General features: G+C 37.8%; 1 pseudogene; it reads right to left on the bottom strand.

Annotated features, from left to right (window-relative positions):
• The window catches only part of LOC113894926, a 186,511-nt pseudogene extending 168,257 nt beyond the window's left edge, over positions 1 to 18,254 (bottom strand).
• Positions 18,255 to 23,089: the final 4,835 nt, after the last annotated feature.

Raw genomic sequence — 23,089 nt, forward strand, 5'->3', positions numbered from 1 at the left:
AAGATTCGAGCATAAAATGATTGAGATTATTTGTTAATTTTAGCTATCTGTGGCATCTTTATTTTATGTTCACATATATTCTTCGTGTGACTATTATTCCCATGCTTGACAAGTTTGGGGCTTGTCTTAGTATGATCTGGCTCAGGACTTACTCAGTGAGAAAAATCCAGTCTCAAGGTATTTGTAGAAAACAAAAATTGAGTGTCCTCAAATTTGTGCCCCCTTTGGCATATAAAATTAGTCAATACAGAGTTATACCACATTTGATGATGCTAATTAGAACTGCTAGCTGTCACTGCTTCTGGAGTTGTTTTTACTCAAGGGCCCAACTGTATTTATGACCCAACACTGTAAGATGGCTAGCCAATGTCACGGGTGCATTTCTTTCCATGGACCAGAGTTCTCTATTCAAAGCTAAATGGGTGCTGACATTATTCAGAACATAGAGCAATCATTTAAGCTAATCATCCATCCTATTAAAACATAGATCTTCTGCATCTTCACTGAGTTCTCAGAAGGAAGTGATTGTGTGAATTCTTGTGAGAGGATTTTGCATGGACATAGCAGCCATGAACTGACTTATAAATTTGTACCACGTGTAATTCACGAAACCAGAGTCCTCCTTCTACCCTGTCACCAGGCAAATGAACATCCATTAACTATAGTATGTATGCTTTAATACTTAAAGTAATAGCCTACCTTCTTCTGCCTTCAGACTAGAGATTTTGTCTCCTTCAATAGCGTAGTCTAATTAAATAAATTTTATCTCTCTGCTTTAAAAATATCTTCGGCTTAAATCTTTGATCATGTTGTGTGTTTTTTCTTTTTGAAGTTCATTTCAATGACACTATTCTTTAATCTTAAAATCCTTTGCTAAAAATGCTCCACCTTACTGATTAGAGTCTACAGTCTCTTTCAACCCATCAGTAAAATGTGTCCCAGGAGGAAGAAGTCAAACAGAAAAGATCATTCAAGCATTTCTCAATTAGTTAAGGAACTTCTGATGCATCTCATTTAAGGTTCCAGGTGAATAGAACACCTCAGAAATGTTTTCTTCAGGTCAAAGTGCACACTTAGCATGATACTTAGCCACATTTTTGTATAATTACATCATATGGGGATTTAGGCCTGCTATTACTTTAGTTGCATATGATATGAATAGAATTTGCTAAATCATGACCTACTGAGAAACAAAAATAATTGAGAAAGTGACCTTGGCACTTTAGGAAAGGAAGCATAGAGGCTTTTGACAGCAGAAAATAATACAATTATTAGTAGGCTAAAGTTCAGGGGAAAGAAGCTATAGTCATGTGAAGGGAAAAAAAAATGGCAGCTGACTGTGTCTGACACTTTTTACATTGTTCAGTAAAGACTTAAAGTGTTTCACATACTAGTACCGCATATTCAATGATACATGAAAAATAAAAGAAGAATTGTGTTGGATAAACAAGTGCCTTGAATTAGATATTTGGCAGCTTTACTTTCCATGATTATTAACAACTAAACTTCCAGAAAACATATAGAGTCCTCGGGTGAATAGTAATATCAGTTATGGCTGTGGAACTGAATAAAAGAGAAACATTTTCAAAGGTTAGGTTTAATGTAAATATTAATTGCATAATAATTTTCATACATCTATGTATGACTAGAGTTAGGCATATCAAAGTTAAAATTTCTGTTCTATGATGTACTAGCTGGATAATCTTGGCCAAAACATCAATCTTTGCTGGTTTACTAATGTACAAAATGGTTAATACTGTTGGACCTTTAAAAGGACTGAATGAGAAAATACATGTAAAACAGTTTGACACCTGGCATACACTAAATACTAATACATTTCAAAATATTTAACTAATAAGTTTTTAGAATATGAATGGTAAGAATAAGATTGAATTTTTTTGGAAATAAGATTCAATTTCCAAGAGTGCTTTACCTCCAATAATCCTGTATGAAAGTCTAAATGTATACAGTGAAATTCATGGCAAGAAAACAGCACACTTTTTAATCTTTCCTGCATTTCCCTTCATCTTCCCTTCCCCAACTTCTATGATAACTTCTGTTAGACTTTTTGAAAATTCCTCTCTAAATTTTCATAATGACATGTCCTAAAAATTTCCCTATAACGTTTGTGGGAATTAGATATAATGTCATGTTCAGTTCAGTTGCTTAGTCATGTCTTTGCAACCCAATGGACTGCAGCACACCAGGCCTCCCTGTCCATCACCAACTCCCAGAGCTTACTCAAACTCATGTCCACTGAGTCAGTGATGCCACCCAACCATCTCATCCTCTGTCATCCCCTTCTCCTGCCTTCAATCTTTCCCAGCATCAGGGTCTTTTCCAAGGAGTCAGTTCTTAGCATCAGGTGGCCAAATTATTGGAACTTCAGCTTTAGCATCAGTCCTTCCAATGAACATTCAGGACTGATTTCCTGTAGGATTGACTGATTAGATCTCCTTGCAGTTCAAGGGACTCTCAAGAGTCTTCTCCAACACCACAGTTCAAAAGCATCAATTCTTCAGCACTCAGCTTTCTTCATGGTCCAACTCTCACACCCATACATGACCACAGGAAAAACCATAGCTTTGACTAGATGGACCTTTGTCAGCAAAGTAATGTCTGCTTTTTAGTCTGCTGTCTGCTGCTGCTGCTGCTAAGTCACCTCAGTTGTGTCCGACTCTGTGTGACCCCACAGATGGCAGCCCACCAGGCTCCCCCATTCCTGGGATTCTCCAGGCAAGAACACTGGAGTAGGTTGCCATTGCCTTCTCCAATGCATGAAAGTGAAAAGTGAAAGTGAAATCACTCAGTCGTGTCTGACTCTTAGCAACCCCATGGACTGCAGCCTACCAGGCTCCTCCACCCATGGGATTTTCCAGGCAAGAGTACTGGAGTGGGTTGCCATTGCCTTCTCCGAATGTGCTGTCTAGGTTGGTCCTAACTTTTCTTCCAAGAAGCAAGCATCTTTTAATTTCATGGCTGTAGTCACCATCTGCAGTGATTTTGGAGCCCCCCAAAATAAAGTCTGTCACTGTTTACATTTCCCCATCTATTTACCATGAAGTGATGGGACTGGATGCCATGCATCTGCATCTTAGTTTTCTGAATGTTGAGCTTTAAGCCAACTTTTTCACTCTCCTCTTTCACTTTCATCAAGAGGCTTTTTAGTTCCTCTTCACTTTCTGCCATAAGGGTGGTGTCATCTGCATATCTGAGGTTATTGATGTTTCTCCCAGAAATCTTGATTCCAGCTGTGCTTCATCCAGCCTGGCATTTAACATGATGTACTTTTGGCCACCTCATGCGAAGAGTTGACTCATTGGAAAAGATGCTGGGAGGGATTGGGGGCAGAAGGAGAAGGGGACAACAGAGGGTGAGATGGCTAGATGGCATCACCGACTCAATGGACATGAGTCTGAGTGAACTCTGGGAGTTGGTGATGGACAGGGAGGCCTGGCATGCTGCAATTCATGGGGTCGCAAAGAGTCGGACACAACTGAGCAACTTAACTGACTGACTGACTGACTCTGCATATAAGTTAAATAAGCAGGGTGACAATATACAGTCTTGACATATCTAGAACCAGTCTGTTGTTCCATGTCTGGTTCTAACTGTCACTTCTTGATCTGCATACAGATTTCTCAGGAGGCACGTGACGTGGTCTGGTATATCAAAATTCCTTAGGATGTTGGGCAACTCAGTTTTGTTCTAATTGCCCATTTAGAAATTCACGTGTCCCTGTAGACACACAGTACTTGAGAGATGGTACACCAGACCATGGACACTAACACCAGTCACCAGAGCATCAGTTGCTCCACATACAAGCCACACATGCACAGAACCAAGGACCAGAAGCAGTCCTGACAGATCATTTCATTTCTAATTATTAAATGTTTGTTCATTCTTAAATATCTTTTGTCTGGTTAGTCCCACAGAATACTATGGTCATTTGAAACAAAGGTTCTGATTAAAAACTGCATTCAGCAAATTTGATCAAATCATGAGAAACATCAGATTTCTAGGATTTGTTTCAATTTTTTTCCATTTTTCTTTTATTTAAAAGTCACAGAGCTTAAAGATTTAAACACAAGACACAACAGCATAAAACTTCTAGAAGAGATCATAGGCAAAATACTCTCTGAAATAAACTGTACAACTGTTCTCTTAGGTCAGTATCCCAAGGCAATAGAAATAAAAATAAACAAATGAGACAATCAATCTTACAAGATTTTGCACAGCAAAGGAAACCATAAACAGAAGGACAACATATGGAATGGGAGAAAATATTTGCAAACAATTCAACCAATAAAAGCTTAATTTCCAAAATATACAAACAGCTCATACATCTCAAATAAATAAACAGATAAAAACAAACAAAAAAAAATTAAAAATGAGCAGAAGACCTAAATAGACATGTCTCCAAAGAAGAAATACAGATGGTCAATAGGCACATGAAAAGATGTTCAAATCACTAATTATCAGAGAAATGCAAATCAAAACTACAAAAAGGTATCACCTCACACCAGTCACAATGGCCATCATTAAAAAGGTCTACAAATAAATAACAATGCTGGAGAAGATGAGAAAATGGTGAGAATGTGAGTTGGTACATCCACTGTGGAAAACAGCATGAAAGTTCCTCAGGAAACTAAACATTTAATTATCCTATGATCCAGGAATTCCACTGCTGGCATATATTCAGACAAAACTCTAATCCAAAAAGATACATGCACCCCTATGTTCATAGCAGCACTGTTCACAAGAGCCAAGATGGAAACATAAACATACACTGGCAGATGCATGGCTACAGAAGATATGGTGCATATGTACAATGAAACACCACTCCCTCATAAAAAAAAGAACAAAATAATGCCATCTGCGGCAACATGGATGTAACTAGAGATTATCCTATAAGTGAAGTAAGTCAAAGAGAGAAAGACAAATACCGTATGATATCACTAATACGTAGAGTTTGAAACATGGCAAAATGAACCTATTTACGAAACAGAAATAGACTCATAGAGAACCAAGATGAAATGGGAGGTGAGGGTTAGTAGATATAAGCTATTATATACGAATGGATAAACAACAAGGTCCTACTATATAGTATAGAGAACTATATTCAGTATCCTATGAGAAGCCATAATAGAAATGAATATAAAACACACACACACAGGTATGTATGACTGAATCAATTTCTGTTACTGTACTTCTGAAAAAGAGCAAAGTAATACAACATTGTAAATCAAATCTATTCCAATAAAAAAAAATAAAATTAGAAAAAAAGCTCATAGATCCACAAAGAAAAACATGATTTTTTTCTACTATGTAGGAACTCGTGAAGAAAATTTACACTTTTTAAATCATTAAACAAAAGAACGACCAAATATATATGATGAAAAATATTTGTAAATTACTCAGGAACTAGGAAATGACCACAGAATGGTTAATGTGAATACACAAGAGATCAAAGTAGCATTATCAATCTATATTTTAAATGTGGAAATATTTTATTTATTGAAGCATTACTTACCTTTTATATCATTTTACTCATAACACTTCTGAAGAGATGGAACATGAGCTGTTGTTATGAAGCTATTATACCCAGTAGAATTGGAATTGTTAACCAACACCAAAGCACAGGCAAGAATCTATTCAAGGTTCCCATTTGAATCTAAAAACAGATTTTTCAGGAAGTGAGAGGTAAAAATCCATGTCACCAATTCTTTAGTGATGCTTCTTTATTGAACAGGTACTAAATGAAACTTTACCTAAAGGGCCATTTCTTGACAGACAAATTAAATGACTTCAAGATCAAACATACTCAATTTATATCCAAAGTCAATGCTTAGGGGGCAGAGGAAGCATAATGTAGTGTACTGAGCGCTTAAGTCATCTGCAGTTTTGCTGAGGTTAAGTAGCAGAATGTTAAGCTTTTTGATTTCTAGCATGAAACATCATTTTAGCAAATCCTATATCTACACTAAACATTGATTTTAGCTGACTAAAATCCATTTGGAATTCTATTTCCTACACAGAGTAGTCTTCCTTTCCATGAGTATAGAAGAAATGCTTTAAACTAAAGGCATTTGACAACTACAGAATAACTTGCCTTTTCAACATAGTCTAATCCAATACATCTACAATTCTCAGAGTCCATTTAACAATGCTTTGATTGCATTCTACCATCTCTGCTTAAGAAATTGGTTTTTACTTAAATATGACAAACCACATGTAAATTCTGGAAGTTCAGTTTGGAATTGGGAAAATAACTCAGATTCTAATAATTTTGCAATCATAATTTATTTTTGTAAAAATTGTTGTTATAAAAGTAAGGAGGTTAAAGCATTTCTGCATGAAACATTTAGTTATAGCAGTCTTTCTTGAATATTATCGCTTACAATAGTTTAACACAGGTCATTTGATTGTTCTGCAACTGAATTTTAGCATTTTCAGGGTTAGGATATTAAATTCAAGTAACATTTTGATGAGACATTAAAAAATGTGATATGTATATGAAAGTACAAACTGTATAAACTATAATGTTAGCCAAATTAAAGTTTTTATATTTCATCAATGTAAATCAAACAGCTAATTGAAGGCCCATGAGGAGTTAAAATTGTTGGACTCTAGGCCATTTTACCAACTTAGAGTGAGAATACTGTAATGTCCATTTTACATGTTATTTTAGCAGTAAATATAAAAGAAGGTATGTTGCAAACAGATGGATCTCTGTAGTAGGTATAATCAAAATCGGTTCCATTTATTGATCCAATAGCAGAATTTACATATGGTTTGTATTCACCATTGATCTGACCTTCATACCAAAGAATCTCTTTGTAGAAAATACTAAAGACAAACACAGCAACCAGCACCTGACTTTAAGATAATTGTGTGTTGTGTCTTTTGAAGTTTTTTACTTCTAGATATTTTAGTCACCTGGCTATTAAAATTAAGATATGCTTCTGTAAATCCTATCTCTATTAGAGATTATTTCTGCTAGTGTTTTACAAGAATTACAAATATTTTCTTTGAAGAGTTTTTAATCATTCCCATTTTTTATCAAATACTGAAAATTCAGAGATTTTATCTATGCCTTAGAAAATATTTGAATAGGTTTAGTGTGAAAGATATGATATCAATTCTGATTTTTCACAAATATTACCTGCCTTAGAACCCAGATAAAGCTGATAATTTGATTTTCATATAATTTCTGGCTCAGTTTTTTAAAGTACTTCTATATACTACAATAAAATACTTTTTAAAAGAAATAATTGCAGAGGGGATTAAAGTCACTATTTTCAGATGAAGTGATTTTATACATGACAAATCTAAAAGAAATATCTAAGAAACTGGGAGAGTTCTGAAAAAGGACTACTCAGCTGTCAGAAAATACGTTGATAACAAACTTCATACACCAAAACACACTAAGTACCTCCTAATAAAGTTCAGAAATATGGGAAAACCTTAAATTTTTAAAAATATTGTAATAAGTGGGAAGTTTTTCTGACTAGAAAGACTCAGTGCTGTTTATCATGTTTTATTTCTAGAAAATTATCTCACAGATTACAAGCCCAGTCAAAATATCATTTTTTGTCAAAACACAATAATAAATTTGATACTCAATCTGATAGAAATCCACCTCCCTGGTGGCTCAGATGGTAAAAGCATCTGCCTCCAATGCGAAAGACCCGGATTCTATCCCTGGATCAGGAAGATCCCCTGGAAGAGGAAATGGCAACCCACTCCAGTACTCTTGCCTGGAAAATTCCATGGATGGAGGAGCCTGGTAGGCTATAGTCCATGGGGTTGCAAAGAGTTAGACACGACTGAGCAACTTCACTTTACTTCTTTCTGATAGAAATCAGCAAATTTAGTCAACACAGGCTTAAAGAAAGTACACCATTTAAGAAGCAACAGACTTAAGCAGAAATAAAATGCATCCTTGAGTTCAAGTTAGAATATGACACGACATGGAGCTGATCAATGGGCGAAAGGAGAAGGCCCAAATAGATTTAAGGCATATAGAAATTTAGTATATGATAAAGGTAGCAATTAAACAATGAAAAATAGATACTTTACAAATTAGTATCTAGAGCTCCAAAGGAAAATAAAACTAGATCTCCACTTCATTTCTTATTTTAAAATATTTTAAAGATAAACATAAAAGTGTGATGTTTCTAGTGTAACGTGAAAGCACTAAAGTGAAAAATACATCGTTGTAAAAGATAATTCTGGGTTCAAGTTACCTTCTAAGACAGTACAAATCTCATTCACAGAAGACAGCTCTGATACATTTATTTCAGCAAAATGTCATCTTATACGGATTTAAGTCTCAGAAACATCATTCATTCATTCATTGAATAAGTATGCAAGAAACAACACAGTGTTTCAAGTACTTTTCTAGCATAAGGGCTACGGCAGCGAACAAATTAGACAAAACCTTCTGCCCCAGGTAGATTCTCAATGAGTAGAAATAGATAAATAAGTGAACATAAGATGACAGGTGGTAGTAAGTGCTATGAAAGAAAATAAAGCACAGGGGAAAAAAGGTAATAATAAATATTTGTCGAATAAATGAAGGAGTCTGAGAGTAGACAGTATTATCAAGGGTATGAAGAAAAATGTATTTCCACATGCTATTACTGAGAGTATTTATTGGTACAACATTATGGATAGGAGTCTACCCAAATGTAAAATGTGCAAACACTTTGACTCAGTAATTCTACTCAGAGGTACTTACCCTACAAACATATTTGTGCATAATTCATATATACAAACACAAGATTATTTTTAAGCAGTATTTGTATAAGGGGTGTGGGGTAGAACTGTAAACAACTTTAATGTTTCTTGGAGGCAATTGGTTAAATAAAATAAGAACATTCATAAAAAGGGTGACTACATACATCTGTTAAAGATAAAGTAGATTTGCTATGATAATCTGGAAAAGTCCACCAGATATAAAGCAAATAACAGAACAGTTTGTACATATTATCCCACTGGTATAAAACAAGGTGGATCCATATGGTTGTGTATATGCCTGAAAACATTCTGGAAGGATGCACAGAATTACTTTGAGGGAGGAGGATGGATGTTTTGAGAATTAAACAGACTCATCTTTGTTTGTGCTACTTAAAATTTTTTACTATGTTCACTGTTATTTTCATAGAAATAATTTAAAAATTTAAGCACTGAGGAAACATTGTTCATTTTGTGCAAAAAGCTGAAATGCCCTCATGACAATATTGCATTAGATTAGTAATCAAAATAAATATTGAATTTATCCTACGAGGATGGCCAGAACAAATAAATTATGCCAACAAATCCTCTACGGGTTCTAATTATATTGGCTGGATGACTATAGCAATCACATTAAAAGCCTAATTAGCAAATTGCATCTCAAACTGTGATTAAAAAAAAAGATGATGACAGACTACAACACAAACTGTCTTAGTCTATTTGGGTGGTTGTAACAAACTACTGTCAACGGCCAGGCTTATAAACAACAGGAATTTATTTCTCACAGGTCTGGTAGGAAGGCCAAGGGAGCTCTCTGGGGCTGTATCTTACAAGGGTACTGACCCCATTCACCAGAGCTCTACCTCATGACCTAATCATCTCCCAAAGATCCCACCTCTAATGACCATCTCATCTGACACATGAATATTCCTACTTGATAAAAAAGTAAAATGAGTATTATGGGAATTTACCACCGCACCTTCTAAATAATTAAAACTCAGAGAGATACACAGGATAGGCTCACATATGTCAGAAAACCTGTCACACAATGCAAACTATATCTCACAAAAACTGCTGAACTCCCTTTTGATAATTCTAACTTGCATATTATATTTTAAAAATGATTTCTTACCGGGATAAATAAATGCTATAGAAAGCTGTGTATGACTTGCTGCAATTGACAATTTTCAGGTGCTACTCATTGCCCAGAACCATCCCTTTCTCTCAGGTTTGTGTTTCCTTTCCTTATTTATATATGTGTATCTTTGCAGTTTATAAATACTTAAAATTTCTCAATAAAGTAAATTAAATGTTGCTCAGTTGTATCCGACTCTTTGCGACCCCATGGACTGTAGCCTACCAGGTTCCTCCATCCATGGGCTTTTCCAGGCAAGAATGCTGGAGTGGGTTGCCATTTCCTTCTCTAGGAGATCTTCCTAACCCAGGGATCAAATCCAGGTCTCCTGCATTGTAGGCAGACGCTTTACCGTCTGAACCACCAGGGAATTCTCAATAGTAGTCTTTAAAAAAATTCTCACTTAAAATCATGTACAGATACCATGGCACCATCAGGTATACAGACGGGGAGTGCCCACCATCTTCAGCATGGTGCATGTTGGGGCCACAGGACCTAGGAGAGCACAGAGGCTGAACTTGGGAAGGGCAGTTCCAGGAACTGCCTGAAGGCTAGGTATCCAGGAAGGACCTGGTAGAATGGCAGAGTGTGGCCATCTCTAGCAAGGTTTAGGCAGATGTAAGAGGCTGGGGTGGATGGCAATATAATCTGACTGGAGGAGAATGAAGTGACAATGTAGATACAGATCCTAGCAATCTGTGCTTTTACAGCAGGTCTCCAGCCTGTTACTAGAAGTTCAGCTGACAGTAACACACCCTTCTGAAGGAGGGGACTTTTCAGCAGTCAGGAGGGCTTGAGGACACCAGAAAAGTTCAATGTAATACAAAAAGAGAAAGTCAGCACTGACGGAAAAGTGAAGTATTTGCCAGATAGTTGAAAAGACTTCCAGATGAGGCTTAAGGCTTTGTCCTACATCTCTGTCTTCTTATTTTGACAAGACCAGCAGAGAAAGATAGCCAGATCTGGTTGGCAACAGGGTATGATCCAAGTCCTATCACACCATGGGTGGAGTCTGGATCAGAATTAGGCCCACTCACTGATACTGTCAAGGGGATTCAGCTCGTAAAGAATCTGGCTGCATTGTGGGAGACCTAAGTTAGATCCCTGGGTTGGGAAGATCCCCTGGAGAAGGGAAATGCTACCCACTCCAGTATTCTGGCCTGGAGAATTCCATGGACTGCATAGTCCATGGGGTCGCAAAGAGTTGGACACAACTGAGCAACATTAAGTGATGACACATGGCCCATCTGGTTATACCTATAAGAATAGAGATTCAATACAAATGAAAATGTCTTGAAGAGCTCATCAGGGACCTAGAAAAGCTCCATATTAATTTCTAGAAGCTCTCTATTATCCTCCTCCTAATTTCTTAAGTAAGAAATTAAAGAGCTGGTATGATAAAAGGTTACTTGTTTGCTAACATCAAGAGTTTCTGGAATGACCTATGACTTTATTATCACTAGACTTGTTGATGCTCTGAAGAGAACAATACCATCATCATCACTCAATGTTCATCTTGTCTTACCACTGCAGGATACATGACAGCCGTCACCTGCTTGGGGTTTTGCCATCATTACACCACCATTTGCTGTTGATCTGAAATATCCTATAATAAGTGCTTTCACTGCTAGGATTGTAGTTTGTAGCTTTTGTGTTATAACCACTTTCCCACTTGGTCAAACACAACCCTGAAAAAAAATGTATTTTTAGTTGACAAACAACAACAGGACATGATTTATACTTCATAGACAAATCAGTTCTTTTAAATAATAATATTTCACCTGACCTGCCTCTTGAGAAATCTGTATGCAGGTCAGGAAGCAACAGTTAGAACTGGACATGGAACAACAGACTGGTTCCAAATCGGGAAAGGAGTACGAAAAGGCTGTGTATTGTCCAACCTGCTTATTTAACTTATATGCAGAGTACATCATGAGAAACGCTGGGCTGGAGGAAGCACAAGCTGGATCAAGATTTCTGGGAGAAATATCAATAACCTCAGATATGCAGATGATACCACCCTTATGGCAGAAAGTGAAGAGGAACTCAAAAGCCTCTTGATGAAAGTGAAAGTAGAGAGTGGAAAAGTTGGCTTAAAGTTCAACATTCAGAAAACGAAGATCATGGCATCCAATCCCATCACTTCATCGGAAATATATAGGGAAACAGTGGAAACAGTGTCAGACTTTATTTTTTGGGGCTACAAAATCACTGAAGAAGGTGACTGCAGCCATGAAATTAAAAGATGCTTACTCCTTGGAAGGAAAGTTATGTCCAACCTAGATAGCACACTAAAAAGCAGAGACATTACTTTGCCAACAAAGGTTCGTCTAGTCAAGGCTATGGTTTTTCCAGTGGTCATATATGGATGTGAGAGTTGGACTGTGAAGAAGGCTGAGCACCGAAGAATTGATGCTTTTGAACTGTAGTTCAAAAGGGACTCTTGAGAGTCCCTTGGACTGCAAGGAGATCCAACCAGTCCATTCTGAAGGAGATCAGCCCTGGGATTTCTTTGGAAGGAATGATGCTAAAGCTGAAATTCCAGTACTTGGCCACCTCATGTGAAGAGTTGACTCATTGGAAAAGACTCTAATTCTGGGAGGGATTGGGGGCAAAAGGAGAAGGGGACGACAGAGGATGAGATCGCTGGATGGCATAACTGACTCGATGGACATGAGTCTGAGTGAACTCCGGGAGTTGGTGATGGACAGGGAGGCCTGGCGTGCTGCTATTCATGGGGTTGCAAAGAGTTGGACATGACTGAGCAACTGAACTGAACTGAACTGAATGACGTTTACAAGTATTAATATAAAGAAATATTTTCCTTGCAAAATATTTTAACACTTTCATGTTAAAGCATCCTTAAGAGAAAGGAGATCAGTCCTGGGTGTTCTTTGGAAGGAATGATGCTGAAGCTGAAACTCCAATACTTTGGCCACCTCATGCAAAGAGTTGACTCATTGGAAAAGACTCTGATGCTGGGAGGGATTGGAGGCGGGAGGAGAAGGGGATGACAGAGGATGAGATGGCATCACCAAATCGATGGGCGTGAATTTGAGTGAACTCTGGGAGATGGTGATGGACAGGGAGGCCTGGCATGCTGCGATTCATGGGGTTGCAAAGAGTCGGACATGACTGAGCGACTGAACTGAACTGAGCAACTTTCACTTTCACTAATACTGTCTTGGGAAGTTGGGGAAGAAGTTGGGAAAGGCAAGGGTATCAGAGTTGAAGGTATTATTATGTGTTACCAAGGTGGCTGAGACGGTAAATCGTCTGCCTGCAATGCGGGAGACCCAAGTTTGATCCCTGGGTGGGGAAGATCCCTGGAGAAGGAAATGGCAACCCTCTCCAGTATCCTTGCCTGGAGAATCCCATGGACGGAGGAGTCTGGTAGGCTACAGTCCACAGGGGTCGCAAAGAGTCGGACATGACTGAGCTACTTCACTTTCACCAAGGACTCATGCTTAAACACTGAAACCTAAGCCATGGTCTAGCATTCCAGGCCTGGCCACATGTAGCTTCAGTTCATCTTTTCAAAATTATCTTCTATGAATCAGTTTTTCTCACCTTACAGTCTAACTGGATAAATATTGCAACACACCTTCTTTATATCCTAGTATCTCCTATGCTTTATCTCTGATATTTCTCATGTCTGAAATGTCTTTCCACACCTCCCCATCTTCCTATCCACACGTTCAAAAGAAATCTAGCTCTGCTCAGAATTATCTACTCTTCTCCTTAGAACCTGAACTGAGAGCCACTTTAGGAAATAGCCTTTTCTATGCAGTAAGACACATCATTTCCTACCTGGTGTAAGTTTTAAAAAATCAATTTACATTTCCCATCAGCTTTTCAAGTCTGTACCATTTTGAGGAAAGACCCATGATGATTATTTGTGTATGCCCCTTGGTGCTTCACATACATCTTCACCAAAATACAACTTTTTAACAAATGTCTATTAAGTCAATATTTTTCAACCTTACCCTGTTAAAAAACTAGTCATGTTAAACCAGTCTGATGCAGATAACACAGACAATTCATTTCTGACCATCATAATTATGGAATGCCCTATTGTTTTAATACTGTGGAACACAAATATCAGAAGGAAAAACACATTAACTCCCTTTTCTTAAAAAGACTCAAATTAATCCTACTGAACACTTAATTGGAATCTTAACCAAAGTATTAACTACACAAGATTTTAATTCAGCCCTGTCTCAGCCATTTTTTTGTGGTTCTAGAATTAATGTTTCCATTGGCAAATACTAAAAGTGACTGGCCATTAAGTAATCAAATAATGGATATAAAAGGCAGTTGAGTTAGAAGCCATAGCTGAGCAGATCAATATTCTCAAAAAGCACCAGGACAAGCACACTCATCTGGAGTCATTGTACAGTAAACAAATCCTCATGTTTTAGGAATTCCATTGAAAACAAAAAATATTCTTTCAAGGTGTGGACAGTGATCCAGAGTGATTAGTTGCAGAGACATTGTAAAGGGCAGTAAATTCTACATTTTTTACTGCCTTTTTTTTAATATCTACTTGCCATGTTTCGTGCATTTTGATTTTCCTTCAAGTGTGTATCTCTCTCTGTGGAGAACAGATTCTCCTGAGCCTTTAAAAATGATTTAACTCTTAATACCGAAAGCTCAGCAGTCTAGAGCAGTTCTGCAACACAAACCATAGCATATGGGTCAAAACTGAAAGTGCTGCAGTGGGGAATCAGAATTCTGGAGAGATATTATTTGGCATGGGAGAATGCTATACAGTGGGGATCATTGTGAATGATGAGTTAGTAACATGCCTTTTCACTTGTCCATTTCACTCAGGCATGTTTTGAAGTAAGGGATATTTTGGCAAGTTAAACAGTAAGAACTCTGTAATTTTTTAGTGGGTAACAAATCAAAAGTTATATTGTTAATATCCAGATTTAGAAGCTAGGACAGTAATGGCAATTGCCTTTGTTGCTTCAGAACCCTGTTTAAATGACAATATTTAAGGTCATTTGGGGCATATAAATTCCAGGCGGTTAAGGAGGTTATACGTATTGACTAAATAGCATCAGTCTGACCCATAGAACGAATGCTTTGGTCTTGTGAGGACTGAAACCATCTGAACATCTTCAATGACACCCCACTCCAGTACTCTTGCCTGGAAAATCCCATGGACGGAGGAGCCTGGTGAGCTGCAGTCCATGGGGTCACTAAGAGTCGAACAAGACTGAAGCAACTTCACTTTCACTTTTCACTTTCATGCATTGGAGAAGGAAATGGCAACCCACTCTAGTGTTCTTGCCTGGACAATCCCAAGGATGGGGGAGCCTGGTGGGCTGCCATCTATGGGGTCGCACAGAGTTGGTCACAACTGAAGCGACTTAGCAGCAGCAGCAGAACATCTTCAAAACATAGCAGACCAGTCCCCAGTCTCAAATAACCTCCGGGTGATCCCTGGTAAATACAACATGAAAAAGAACAGGCTGTAGATACTTTATGTATGAGTTATTCAGCATCACGGATAAGAGAGTTTTCTTTAAGAATGAATGTATTCATCACTTCAGGGTAGAAAGGGGTCTTTTTCACAACTCATTTCAGCTCAAATTTTTTAATCTTTTCTGGAAATAAGACAATAAGGAAATTTTCAAAGAGGAAATTGTCATTACATCATAGGATACCATCACTGCATTTACCAGTAGGCAGGGTTGCTTGCTACCCAAAGAATATTCTGTCACTGGTAAATAAAAAATGTTCCAGTTCAGGAACTAAACTGTTCTACAGAAGGGATAACCACTGAGGGAAGATTTTATATCTCTTGGCCACCTCATGCGAAGAGATGACTCATTGGAAAAGACTCTGATGCTGGGAGGGATTGGGGGCAGGAGGAAAAGGGGACGACAGAGGATGAGATGGCTGGATGGCATCACTGACTCGATGGATGAGAGTCTCAGTGAACTCTGGGAGTTGGTGATGGACAGGGAGGCCTGGTGTGCTGCAATTCATGGGGTCGGACATGACTGAGTGACTGATCTGATCTGATCTGAATCCCTTGATTATTTACTTCAAAATTATTTACCCTGCCCATATCAATCTGCTTTTTCTATACTGTATAAAGAATTATAACAATTTCTGCTATTAAGGATACCAAGAGGAGAAAATTCCTAGTGCAGTACAAGTATTGTAGTAGGTACAGGAAGAGATGGATTGGGATAAAGAATAGAAACACATTTTTCAAATTAATGTTCAAGTAGGGAAGCACAGAAATGGGGCAGGAGTTATAAAGGGTTGTGAAATCAAGAGAGTTTTGAAGACAGAAATTACATAATGATGTGAAATCCAACTGAGAAAGAAAATTTGATGATGCAGAAAAAAGAGGGGAGAATTTTTGGAGCAATATCCTTGACTATGCAAAACACTTTAGGCTCTGGAACACAAGTAGGGAGGCTGTCCTTAGGCTAGGTGTGGAAGGACACCTTGTCCACAGTGACAGGAAGAAAGAAAATAGGACATAACGGTAGGTAGATCAAGAGGTGGCAACCTATGGGGGTCTTGAAGGTCATCAGACTAAGAGAGAGTGGAAAAAGGAAAGTTTCAAAATTTGAGGAGAAAAGGAAGGGTGTGGGAGACAGCCTCTAAGGTAACTGCCAAAGACCTCTGCTTCCTATTATTCCTGTATTTGGGTAATCCCATTCTAAATTAATGAGGTGTGCTTGACCTAGTCAACGTTAATGAAGAATACATGCTTCCCAGGTGGCACTAGTGATAAATAACCCACCTGCCAATGCAGGAGACATGGGTTCAATCATGGGTCATAAAGATCCCCTGGAGAAAGAAATAGCAACTCGCTCCTGTATTCTTGCCTGGAAAATTCCATAGACAGAGGAGCCAGAGGGACTACAGTCCATGGGGCCACAAAGAGACACGACTGAGGGAGCACACGTGATGAAAGTGAAAGGCTGGCACTTGTGAAATTAGGTTCTATGACTATGATATCTAGACTATGATATTAATCGCTGTCTCTCAGCCCTCACTCTGGGAGAAACAGCTGCCATGTTTTGAGCTGCCTTTGAAGGGTCCACACAGCAAGTTACCACTGTCTCATCAGCAGCCAGCGGAGAGTGGGGCCTACTGAAAATCATGAGTGGGCTTAGAAACAGACCCTTTCCTATGAAAACCTCAGGAGACTGGAGCCCTTGCCAACACCTTGTCTGCAGCTTTGTGAGATCCCTCTAGCCAGAGGCATCCAGCCTAACGGGATCCCAGATTTCTGACCATCACAGTCTACAGAATCACTGATGTTTATTGCTTTACACAGTATGAGGCCTGGCATGCTACAGCCCATGGGGTCACAAAGAGTTGGACATGCCTGGGCAACTGAACAACAACAGGATGAGACTATTTAGGGCTTGCATGGGTAATGACCAGAGAAGGCAATGGCACCCCACTCCAGTACTCTTGCCTGGAAAATCCCATGAGTGGAGGAGCCTGGTAGGCTGCAGTCCATGGGGTCGCTAAGAGTCGGACACGACTGAGCGACTTCACTTTGACTTTTCACTTTCATGCATTGGAGAAGGAAATGGCAACCCACTCCAGTGCTCTTGCCTGGAGAATCCCAGGAATGGGGGAGCCTGGTAGGCTGCCATCTTTGAGGTCGCACAGAGTCGGACACGACTGAAGCGACTTAGCAGCAGCAGCCACATGGGTAATGACAAGACATATTTTTTGACCATGGAAGGTAGTTGCTGGAATATGGTGAAAGACAAGATCATTAAAGGAGAGCACACCCAGGGACTGAGAGACCAGGATGAAAGTGAATGTGAAAGTCGCTCAGTTGTGTCCGACCCCATGTACTAGACAGCCCATGGAATTCTCAAGGCCAGAATACTGGAGTGGGCAGCCTTTCCCTTCTCCTGGGGATCTTCCCAACCCAGGGGTAGAAACCAGGTTTCCCACATTGCAGGTAGATTCTTTACCAGCTGAGCCACAAGGGAAGCCCAGGATAGAATATGGTAATATTAAAATCAATTAGACATAACAGAAATAAAATTAAATATATTAATACAAAGAGTGAATTATGAATCACAATCTTCTAGAAATTAGAGCGTGCCCCAGGTGTTGGCAGATAACTGTATAAATAATGGGTTGGAGGCCATTTAATCTGATGACCTAAGAATAAAAACTGCATTTTCCAGGAATCTGGATGATTTTTGTCACCCAAAAAATGTGATGAAAAATGTTAATGAATATATTAATAGTTTTTCAAAACTATTATCACTGGATCATTTGGAACAAAAATATTGAGGAATTCTCAACTGTCCCATTCTCTCCCACCAACACTTCAGTCTCCCTGCTCAGAAGACCTACCACACTGCTGGGTGGTCATTGTACCATTTGCCCTCTCAATAGACTCTAAATATTAATATTGCCAAGGCCATGTATGATGCATCCCAGTTGCATTCTCAGCTCTAGCCACTGCTTGTGAAGCACTCATATTTGGTGCTTCATAAATGCTGTTGAATAAAGGAAAAGAAAGCTGGTCTTGGTAAATCATTTTAAAGCCGTATGTCATGAGAGCTATGTCAGGCACTACTCTAAGAGCTTTGAATATAATAATCCATTTAATTCTCACAATCCCACTTTGAGATTACTATCACTAGTGTTCCCATTAATCTACATTACATAATTTGAAAAAATACATGCACCCCAATGTTCATAACAGCTTTATTTACAATAGCCAATACATAGAAGCAACGTAAATGTCCATCAATAGTTGAAAGGATAAAGAAGATGTGGCATTATATATACAATGGACTATACTCAGCCATAGGAATGAAATAATGCCATTTGTAGTTACATGGATGGACCTAGAGATTATCGTACTAAGGAAAGTAAGCCAGAGAAGACAAATATCATATAACCTTGCTTATATGTGGAGTCTAAAGAAGAAATGATACAAATGAACTTATATACAAAACAGTAGACCCACAGACATAGAAAACAAATCTGTGATTACCAAAGGGAATAACAGGGAGAGGGAAGATAAATTAGGAGTTTGGGATTAAAATATACATACTACTATATGTAAAACAGATAACTAACAAGGACCTACTGTGTAGCACAGGGAACTATACTCAATACCCTATAGTAACCTATAAGGGAAAAAAATGTAAAAAAAGGATATTTTATATATATAATATATATAAAAGGATATTTTATATATATATAATATATATGTGAATCACTTTGTGTATACCAGAAACTAACACAATATTATAAATCAACTATATTTCAATGAAAATTTCATAAGTATATATATAAATAATGAGTTAGAAACGCCCATCCACCTCACAGAAATCAACTGGGAGAACCAGGATCAAATCCAGGCAGATTGTACTCACTTTACAAGACCATATATTAAGGTAAAAACACAAGACAGTGAAAAAGACTTCCTGGACATGATCCATCACACACTGTTTTGAGCCCATTAGACAACAAAGCTGTTATTAATAGTAAGAGAATGGAAAAGAGATAGTAGAAACACATCATTGATTTCAGGGTTTCAGCTACCAGTGATAAGGTTTTACACAGTGACGCACAAAGAACTGAAAGAGTGAATAAAAACAGCAACAATTCCAGCATCATCCATCACTGAGAAGGGAGTCAGAAAGTTGGAAGCAACCTCTGACAGTATTTCTAGAAGTGCTCATTTAAACTAGATAGGGAACAGAAGTGAGTTGGAGATGCCTAATGATGTTTGACTATCCTTGAACAGAGTTCTGAGACAGAGAAGTGGAGATCAAATAAAAGCTGTCTGTACTCATTATCAAGTAAAAAGGGTATCACCCAAAAATATTATTCACATTGTATCATTTCAGCAAAATGATTTAAGCTTTTTAATACTACTTTAAAATGCAACATTTTGTTCATCCTTTAACACTGTTGGATATGTCTTTGAACTCATCTGAAAGATGCAATATAAATTCAAGTTCATTTTATATTCTGTAAATACCACATAATTGTCTTCCTCCCATTCTAGCATTATCATCCAAGATTTCATGGAGGCTCCAAGTTGTTTAATGATATGAAAATAGGGTGGTTTTTATTATTCAAAGTTCTTTTGGGAATCCAAGAGGAATATAAGAGACAAAGGTTATTCAGCAAAGAGACACAGATGTAAAGAACAGACTTTTGGACTCTGTGGGAGAAGGCAAGGATGGGACAATATGAAAGAATAGCATTGAAACATGTATATTACCATTTGTAAAATAGATAATCAGTGTAAATTCGACTCATGAAGCAGGGCACCCAAAGCTGGTGCTCTGGGACAACCCAGAGGGATGGTGTGAGGAGGGTTCAGGATGGTGGGACACATGTACACCCATGGCCGTTTCATGTCGATATACGGCAAAAACCACCACAATATTGTAAAGTAATTAGCCTCCAACTAAAATAAATAAATTAATAAAAAAGGTTATTAGTGATGGTGGTGTCATTAAGATGTCTAATAAAATTGCATTATACCTTACTATTCTATAAGATCTTTATTTAAGAGGTTGGAGGAAAATTGTATAAGATAATTGTTTGAAGCCATTTAGCATTGCTGGAGGTATACGAACATAAACAAGGAAGAAGGTGAAAAATGTAGACTTACCTTCAGGATCCCAAGTGCTTTGTATGAGAAACATCCAGTTATGCCATTATAAATTTGCTTTACTACAGCACTAAAATAATAGATTTGCATTTAAATTTGTGGGTAAAGAACTAAACTACCAACAGTAAATTATAGAATTAAAGGAGTATGCTTTTGGAATATTATTCAGTTCAGTTCAGTTCAGTCGTTCAGTCATGTCTGACTCTTTGCGACCCCATGAATCACAGCACGCCAGGCCTCCCTGTCCATCACCATCTCCCAGAGTTCACTCACACTCACGTACATTGAGTCAGTGATACCATCGAGTCATCTCATCCTCTGTCATCCCCTTTTCCTCCTGCCCCCAGTCCCTTTCAGCATCAGAGTCTTTTCCAGTGAGTCAACTCTTCACATGAGGTGGCCAAAGTACTGGAGTTTCAGCTTTAGCATCATTCCTTCCAAAGAAATCCCAGGGCTGATCTCCTTTAGGATGGACTGGTTGGATCTCCTTTAGGATGGACTGGTTGGATCTCCTTGCAGTCCAAGGGACTCTCAAGAGTCTTCTCCAACACCACAGTTCAAAAGCATCAATTCTTCGGTGCTCAGCCTTCTTCACAGTCCAACTCTCATATCCATACATAACCACAGGAAAAACCATAGGTTTTTTTCTTGACTAGACGAACCTTTGTTGGCAAAGTAATGTCTCTGCTTTTCAATATGCTATCTAGGTTGGTCATAACTTTCCTTCCAAGGAGTAAGCATCTTTTAATTTCATGGCTGCAGTCACCATCTGCAGTGATTTTGGAGCCCAAAAAAATAAAGTCTGACACTATTTCCACTGTTTCCCCATCTATTTCCCATGAAATTATGGGACCAGATGCCATGATCTTCGTTTTCTGAATGTTGAGCTTTAAGCCAACTTTTTCACTCTCCTTCACTTTCATCAGGAGACTTTTTAGTTCCTCTTCATTTTCTACCATAAGGGCAGTGTCATCCGCATTTCTGAGGTTATTGATATTTCTCGTGACAATCTTGGTTCCAGCTTGTGCTTAATTCTAGATTATTCTAATAATATTAGAATATTGATGCAATGCCTAACTCAAAGAGCACATCAATGATAGAGCAAATATTAAAAACTGGTGATGTAAAAGGAATTTTTACAATACATTCTTAAAATAAGAAATAGCTATATTATTATGTGTGGCAGTTGAAAAAAATTTTAATAATGATGCTAATAAAGATGGTATATTTCAATTCAGGTGCACGCTATTAAGCCTCGACATTGATAACATTTTCAGTTTGGAATGTGTGATTAAAAGTGTATGTTTACCCAACTGGTAACCTGGAATACTTTGGTATATTCCACAGCAGTCTTACCATAACATACAAGCATTTCCCCTTGCTATTTTTGTCTGAAAGTGCAAAAATAAGTGATATAATAATGTGGATGATCAAAGCAAGGTTTCTTTTACAGATATGTATGTGTGTGTACATGTGTGTATACATGTGTGTATTATACACATATTGATATATACATGTGGATATATACACATACTTGTTATGAAACCTCAAATATGTGTGCATGGCTATAAATAAATGATTCAATTAGAAACAGAAGTATTTAGGTAAATAGATGAAAACATTGGAGGACACATAAGGAAGTAAGAATAGGTTTGAAGATATGTTACCAACAGAAAAAGATGAGCAGTTGTACGACTGTTATCTTCTGAAATGGTCTGAAAATGAGAGAATTACAGTACTATAGTGATAATGAATTTTTGGAATCATCTTGTCTTCACATCTGCAATCATCTTGCATTCACAACTGCAAACAGATCAGAGTGAATTTTTTTCCATGTACAACAGCTTGCACCCTACCCGAAACCTACCCAATCGGCATTCCCACGGTGGGATTGCCACGGTGGGTTGAGATGTGCAGTATTGATTAAAGTTCTGATTAAATCTGCAACTTCCTGATTTAATACCTAGGAACAGAATTCACTTTCTTAAGTATTGCCAAAAAGTTTATTTAATAAAAAGAGAAAAAAATCAAAACTATATTTATTGTTGCTTGAAAGATTATTGTAATTTAAATGTTACTAACTTACTGGTTCAACATAATGCTGCATATTAATTATATTCCTATTCAATTGATAAAACTCATAAGCAACTCAGAAAATGTCAAAGTAGTAGATAATATCTATTGTTTTAAAAATGTATGAAAGGGAATATAAGTGATGGATTGGAAGGAAAGTTGTATCATCACTTTTCTTCCTATAGCAGGACCTGAAAGAAGGCTCCTCTTTGGCTTATCTATGTTATCTACCTATTGTATCTATCCTTACAATCCCAGGCTGGATGCAGACCTCATCCTACAGCTTTACAAACTTTTTAAAAAATTATGTACCTCTATTTTTTCCAAAATTAAATTCTGACATCTCTGGCAAGACGACATTTATCCTCTTGCTCCATTTTCATTTGTTTCATTGCTATTACACCAATGCACAGTGGTTAAGGATAACGGCTCTGAGGTTTGGCAAATCAGACATCATCTGCCAGTTCATTAACTCCTATAAACACCTTGCCCTT

Source organism: Bos indicus x Bos taurus, chromosome 7 (assembly GCF_003369695.1).
Source record: "Bos indicus x Bos taurus breed Angus x Brahman F1 hybrid chromosome 7, Bos_hybrid_MaternalHap_v2.0, whole genome shotgun sequence".
NCBI lineage: Eukaryota > Metazoa > Chordata > Mammalia > Artiodactyla > Bovidae > Bos > Bos indicus x Bos taurus.